Genomic DNA, 7,662 nt, shown 5'->3' on the forward strand with positions numbered 1-7,662 from the left:
AAACAGTGTGGAGGTTCCTCAAAAAACTATCCATAGAACTCCCCTATGACCCAGCAATAGCACTGCTAGGGATTTACCCAAGGGATACAGAAATGCTGATGCATAGGGGCACATGTACCCCAATGTTCTTAGCAGCACTGTCAACAATAGCCAAATCATGGAAAGAGCCTAAATGTCCATCATCTGATGAATGGATCAAGAAGAAGTGGTATATGTATACAATGGAGTACTATATGGCAATGAGAAAGAATGATATATGTCCATTTGTAGGAAAGTGGATGAACCTTGAGGGTGTCATGCTAAGCGAAATAAGTCAGGCAGAGAAGGATAGATACCATATGTTTGCATTCATAGGTCTAACAGGAGAGACCTGGCAGGGGACCATGGGGAGAGGAATGGGGAAAGAGAGCGGGGAAGAGTGAGGGACACAGATCAAGGGAGACTACTGAATACTGGAGATGAACCATGGACTGAAGGGGGAAGAGGGGAGGGGGGATGGTCATGGTGGGGGGCACTTGTGGGGAGAAGCACTGGGTGTTATATGGAAACTAATTTGACAATAAACTATTATAAAAAAACAATTTCTTAGAAGAAATTTAGCTTTAGCTGTAGGTAGGAAATGAATAATTAGCACTTTTATATGGCATTAACAATCTTGTGAGTTCATTATTTTTTAATATTTCTATCAGTCCTCTGATAGCAGATTAAGAGTGACTGTAATTTCCATATACAAGATTTGTTAATAACAAAGCTCAGAAAATGTTCACTTTAATCAAAACAATGCCACAATAATGTTTCTTCAATTTCTTTTCTCCTTGAATTCCATTTTAGCTTATCCAGACCTCCAACTTAGAGATTTTGGACTTTTTTTTTTAAAGAATGGAATGGAAATTTTAAATTGGTCTATTGTGCTTACTAAAAAGTAGAACCAAATTAATATTTTGTTTTGTCACTTATCCATATGACATATATGATCCATGATTTTTTGTTTTTTCAATGAAAAGATGTTGCAGGCAAAACCTTTTAAAATTGAATTTGGGGGCGCCTGGGGGGCTCAGTTGGTTAAACGTCCAGCTTCAGCTCAGGTCATGATCTCACGGTTTGTGGGTTCGAGCCCCGCATCGGGCTCTGTGCTTACAGCTAGCTCAGAGCCTGGGGCATGCTTCAGATTCTGTGCATCCTTCTCTCTCTGACCTTCCCCTGCTCCCACTGTCTCTCTATGTCTCTCAAAAATAAATAAAAACATTTAAAAATTTTTTTAAAATTGAATTTGGTTTATTTACTTAGAAGTCCTAACATTGAAGAAGCCATGGTAAAAGATGGTGTTTACAACTATGGCAAGTAGTTGCATAAATAATACTTAAATATAGAATTTATAAGATTTCTTTGTTGGGAGCTATCTGAACTCACCAGTTGAGTGAAAATGCCTGGGGGATTTTCAGGAAGCAAGTTTGCACTGTCTCTTGCCCCCAGATAGCTACCAAAATCTACCCTCTTGAAACTTTCATTTCTGCCTGGGCACCAAACCTTGGAGTGCTTTGCTGATTAGTGTCCGGAGCAGTCTGTCCCCTGTTCTGTCCCTGAGGCATGATTGCACCTGGTCAGCGAAAAGATGAGTTGCTGGGAACCATGTCAGCCTTGCTGGATAACACAGTCACAGCAAGGAAATGGCAAATGTTTGCACAGCTCCTGCCATGAAAAGAAACTGGTATCTCCTTTTACTATTGGCTCATACTGGGAATGGGACAGCTGTTATTAATTAGGCCTCACAATGTTCCCAATCAGACTGATATTTCCCATACAGATACCTCATGGGGAGAAGCATATTCCCACCTCTACAAAGAGAATTTAGACAAAGCACTGCAGATGGTTGTTGAAAGGCTCTTCTAATGAGCCTCACAAACACAAAACATAGATAATAAAGGGGGTTAAAGAACACAAGAGTTACTATTAATTCTGGCCAGGGGGAAAAGAGCCTAACTTAGAGATAAGAAAAAACAAGAGCCAGACATAAGTTACTGCACATACCTTTGCTAATTGGTGCCACAAACACCTTCCCTTACACTGATATCCATTATGAGGTTGGGTAAGAGTGGTTAAAACTTATACTCATATACAAAGGCCAGCTCATCTAGGGCCCCTATGGTGCTTACACCTTCAACATCAAATAACAAGGTTTACACAAGCAACTTGCTAATGAGTGCAAATACCTTCTTCCTTTTTTGTGAGCCAGACAAAATACTCCTAGCTTAGTCTATGCCTAAATCTTAGCATTATTAATATAAACAAATGTGTTTGCTTTCTGCTTCTCACTGAAAATATCCTACTATCTTCTTAGTTGTAAGATTTACTTCCAGTTTAACCAATGTGTATGTTATCTGCTTTTCACTGAGAATATCTTGTTATCTTATTTGTAAAAATTAACTACCTCACTGAAATTAGAGTACTCCTGTAAAAATGCCTCTGTAACACCTATTTCTGTACACCTTTTAAAACATTTTATCACTGAGAATTATTTGTAGTAAAAATTCCACTTTTTTGATATCATGTTAATACTTGATCTATAACTAAAGACACAAAAAACCGACAGGGCAGAGATGCTTGCCTGGTGATCAGAAAGAAAGCTGAGACTCTCTCACTCTCTTTTGCTGACACCGTCCATTCTTCAGGGAACCCTGGACCTGATGGAGGCAGACTCTAGCATTTCTTAATCTTTCATTAAGCAAAGCTACACTAGTACTACTTAAGTTACATTTTCTACACATGCTTGATACATATATTATAGGCATTTTCTATCTGTTTTTGGTATATTAGATGAATCTGGTTGCACTTATGGATGCATTGGAAAACCACTGGAGCTAAAGAGTTGCAAAAAGAGAAAGAATAGCACAGTGTAAGATAGGAAAAGTAAGCAGGTCTTGTATAGAAGATTGGGGCTGTGGAGAGTTTGATTTTTAGTCTATGTGCAATTTCAAAGACAAAAATGGAGGAATAGTCCTGACTTACTTGACTATTGAGAAGTAGGCATGAGTAATGTGTCTCTGTGTATGGTGAAGTCATGTGATAGTATTAATTACCTTTCATGTCTCCATATACAACCTACAGTAAATTCATTGTATAGTATTGCATTAGTTAGTGCTCCCTATATTTAGATTTTATTACATCACTAAGTGGAGAGTATTTAATTATTTTTATTTGAAATATAACATCAAACACATATATTACCAAAATGAGATATACCATTATTCTTCTTTGTTCTACTACTAACATTAAGAGCAATCTTCTATTTAATAACTTCAATTATTTTCCCTCTGAATAGGACTAAAAACACACGACCTATTCCTTTAAATTGTGACTATACACTGAAACAGAGGTAGATTCTCTGGATCTAGAATGAAACATATCTATTGTCTAGACAGATCAGTCACTCATCCTTCACTAGATTGGCTACCAACACACCCTTGATTTGTGCTGAGTTTTTTGTAAACAGAAACACCTGGGTCTTATTTAATTTCAAGATGCTAGAAAGCTAAATATTCCCTTTATCTACTTTATGTATTTGCTTATTCAAACAGTAGAGACAGGAGTTGCCTAACATTCAATTCCCTTTTGTTGATTTAAGCCCATTATTACAATTTCTGCTATTTAAAAAATGTCTACTTCAAGATAGTAACATATTCTTTTATCTTCATGTCAAGGTATGGCATGCAGTTTTTAAATATTTTCATGAAAATCATTGATAACAAGAAACTTGGAATTGGTTCAATAGGGAGTCTTGAAGCATTCTACTAGAAACCTTCTTCAAGTAAACAGTATTATGGGTAACTGGCCATTTAATCAACTATGAATGCATTCAATTGCACAATAAACTATTTTCCTATTTTCCCTAGAAGCATGTAATGAACAATTTTGTTCAAAGACTTTTAGTAATGAAGACATACTATGAATATGATGTTTCTCCTTTAAATAGATCACATTTAAATTTTCACTCAGGATAATGATTAGTATCATCTAGAGAGGAAATAAAAACCTTTATTTTTATGTAATTATCTCCATAAGCTATGTAAGTTCCTGAATAGTATAGGGGAGAGGGAAATGTATACATTGAAAGGACAATATTAATTAATAAGGTCTTATCTGAGCAGGAAATGGGCATATGCTTGGAAATAAATTAGTCCTGGGGCCCCTGGGTGGCTCAGTCAGTTAAGCCTCCGACTTCAGCTCAGATCATCATCTCTCGGTTTGTGGGTTTGAGCCCCACATCAGGCTCTGTGCTGATAGCTTGGAGCCTGGAGCCAGCTTTGGATTCAGTGACTCCCTCTCTCTGCCCCTCCCCTGCTTGTGCACTCGCTCTCTCTCTCTCTCTCTCTCTCTCTCTCTCTCTATTTCCTCTCAAAAATAACATTAAAAATTTCTTTAAAAAATAAATAAATTAGTCTAAATATTTTACCATGTATTCATGGAATGTAATGTTTGCATACATCAAGAACTCAGGCTTCCTAATTCACATTCCAGGGTTCTTTCACCTCAGGATGCTTTCAAAAAGAGAAACAGTAAAGGATTCTATGGGTACCAATGCAGAGACTACCTCCTAACCAGTGCCGAACTAGATGCTAAAGAAGGAAAAACATTAAAAGACAAAACAATTGCCTTCAAAAAGTTTACAATCCAGTAGCATTATTACATACAGAAAGTAATGATAATACTATGTTTAGAAGTACAGCTAACATTTATAATGGTAACTTCTGGATTTTCAAATATATTTTTATGATGGGGGAAGGTGCACATTTTAAAAAGTCACACACCTGAATCAGCATAGCAGTAAATCAACTTATATTTGAGTTTAGGCAACTACATTGTGTGTAAACAAACTGGACTCAGGAAGCTATGCCTCATCTTCTACTCTATGAGAGTAAATTAAAACATTCTGAAGAAACTCTTCTACAAGTTAAGAGAAGAGTAAGAGAGCACCAGGAGAAAGATAAAGTATACCTTCTTTGAATGTCTTGCACCTCAATTTCTTTTGCAAGTCTTTGTTTTCTTCTGTAGCTTTCATTAAATATTTAGTTAAAAATAAAATGTTCTCTCCTCTGTCAGTGCTTCTCAGACTAGTGCCTTCTCCTTTTTCAATGCTTCCTTAAATTCTAGTTCACACTTACTAACTGTGACACTTTGCATAACATAATTAATCTTTCAGACTCTAAGTCTGTTTTGTAAAAATGGGTATACATACATTTGGTTGGTTTAAAACAAAGGTTGTTGTAGATTATAGAAACTATATAAAGTGCTTAGTGCAATTATTGGCACATATAGCTATACCCATAATGATAATTAACAACCACTTTTGATATTGATTTTATTAGAAGAAAAACATGAGCAAAAGTGCTTTACATAAAAATAGGGTGAAATCACTAGTATCTAGCCCTTTCAGTCATGGCTTCCTCTCTCTACCTCTGACATTACAGTCTGGTAAATGTTTAACAACTAGGTCTGGGTTTCAGGGAGGAAGAAAGCCTTGATGTGCAGTATTTGGTAATTCCTTTGGTGTGCAACTCCTATCTAGCCTGTTTGAAGCTACTGTTTTATGACTGGCTCAGATATTTCATACAATTTAAGAAATCAGCTCTTGTGAGCTGGTTCAGCATACCTCTGCTCATAGTGCACAAAAACACAAATAGTTTCATTGTCAATTAATTGGAAAACTGGTCTTTTAAATATTTTATTTTATGCCAAAATCCCTGATGGATTATTATTTAGGTATTTAATAGCAGTTTAAAAAATTTCAGGGAAGTGCTTAGTGTTACTAGATGAGCTGGGAACACATTATTATTTTTCCCATTATAATAATGAAATACAGCATCCTGATTTTTAAAAATTTATCCCCACTGCATTTTCAGAAGAGATCAGATCCAGAAAATGAAAGATGCCTGTAGTGTCAAGACCAGTCTAATTAACCTGGGTCACAGAGTATCAGCTCTGAATGAATCTTAGGATCATCTAGTAAACTATACTGGGTCTCACATAATATATATTGTAAAATATATTTCATACTGTGGCTCTCAATCAAAACATTTTGGGTCATCTCTGATTTATTTATTTTTAAAGTAGGTTCCACACCCAACAAGGGGCTTGAACTCATGACCTTGAGATCAAGAATTGTATGCTCTACTGACTGAGTCAGCCAGGTGCCCCTGGGCATCTCTGATTTAAATCAAATAAGAAGGAGGTTGGTATCCAACATCTATAAATAAGTTACCAACTCTACACCCCCAAAAACAAATAATCCAATGAAGAAATGGGCAGAAGGCATGAATAAACAATTTTCCAAAGACGTCTAGTTGGCCAGCAGACACATGAAGAGATGCTCAACATCACTCATCACCAGAGAACTACAAATCAAAACCACAATGAAATATCATGTCACACCTGTCAGACTAGCTAAGATTAACAACTAAGGAAACAACAGATGTTGGTGAGAATGTGGAGAAAGAGAAACACTTTTGCACTGCTGGTGGGAATGAAAACTGGTGCAGTTTTCTGGAAAACAGTATAGAGGTTCCTCAAAAGATTAAAAATGCAACTACCCTACAACCCAGCAATTACACTGCTAGGTATTTATCCAAAGGATACAGGAGTGCTGATTCAAAGGAGCACATGCATCCCAATATTTATTATAGCAACATTATCAGCAATAGCCAAAGTATGGAAAGAGCCCAAATGTCCATTGACTAATGAATGGATAATGAAGATGTGGTGTATATATATATACACATATATATATATACACACACACACATGCATACACACACAATGGAAAATATATATATGTGTATATATATATATATATATATACACACACACACATATACATACACACACAATGGAATATTACTTCACAAACAAAAATAATGAAATCTTGCCATTTGCAACAATGTGGTTACAACTAGAGTGTTGTATGCTAAGTGAAATAAGTCAGTCAGAGAAAGACAAATACATGATTTAACTCATATATGGAATTTAAGAAACACAACAGATGAACATAGGGGAAGGGAAGGAAAAATAAGATAAAAACAGAGAGTTAGGCAAACCATAAGAGTTTCTTAAATACAGAGAACAAACTGGGGATTGCTGGAGGAGAGTTGGGAGAATGGGGAAAATGGGCAATGGCATTAAGGAGGGCACTTGTTGGAATGAGTACTGGGTGCTGTATGTAAGTGATGAATCACTGAGCTCTAGTTCTAAAACCAATACTACACTATCTGTTAACTAACTTAAAATTTTTTAATATAACACAACTTATTTCTTTTAACATATGCAATTATTTTCCATCATTTACAATACAGTAGTCACAATGACACTCCAAACAGAAAAGCAAAGTAAAAAATCAGAACCCCAACTTCTATTTCATGTAATTAGACTTATACAGAAATTAGAAGGCTAAGTAACAACTAGTTAATCACCTAATTTCACAGCTGTCTGAAGTGGCAATCATTATATAGCAGCTTATCTATGATACATTCAAGATAAATGATACAATTTATTACTTGCCCATAAGCTACAACACAGCCTGCTTAATACCTTTCCTTAAATTCCACCTCTATACTACAATATACTTGAGGTCCATGCAAAAAAGTAGCTACCTTTTATGTAGGAAATGGATGA

Source organism: Suricata suricatta, chromosome X (assembly GCF_006229205.1).
Source record: "Suricata suricatta isolate VVHF042 chromosome X, meerkat_22Aug2017_6uvM2_HiC, whole genome shotgun sequence".
NCBI classification, from domain to species: Eukaryota; Metazoa; Chordata; class Mammalia; order Carnivora; family Herpestidae; genus Suricata; species Suricata suricatta.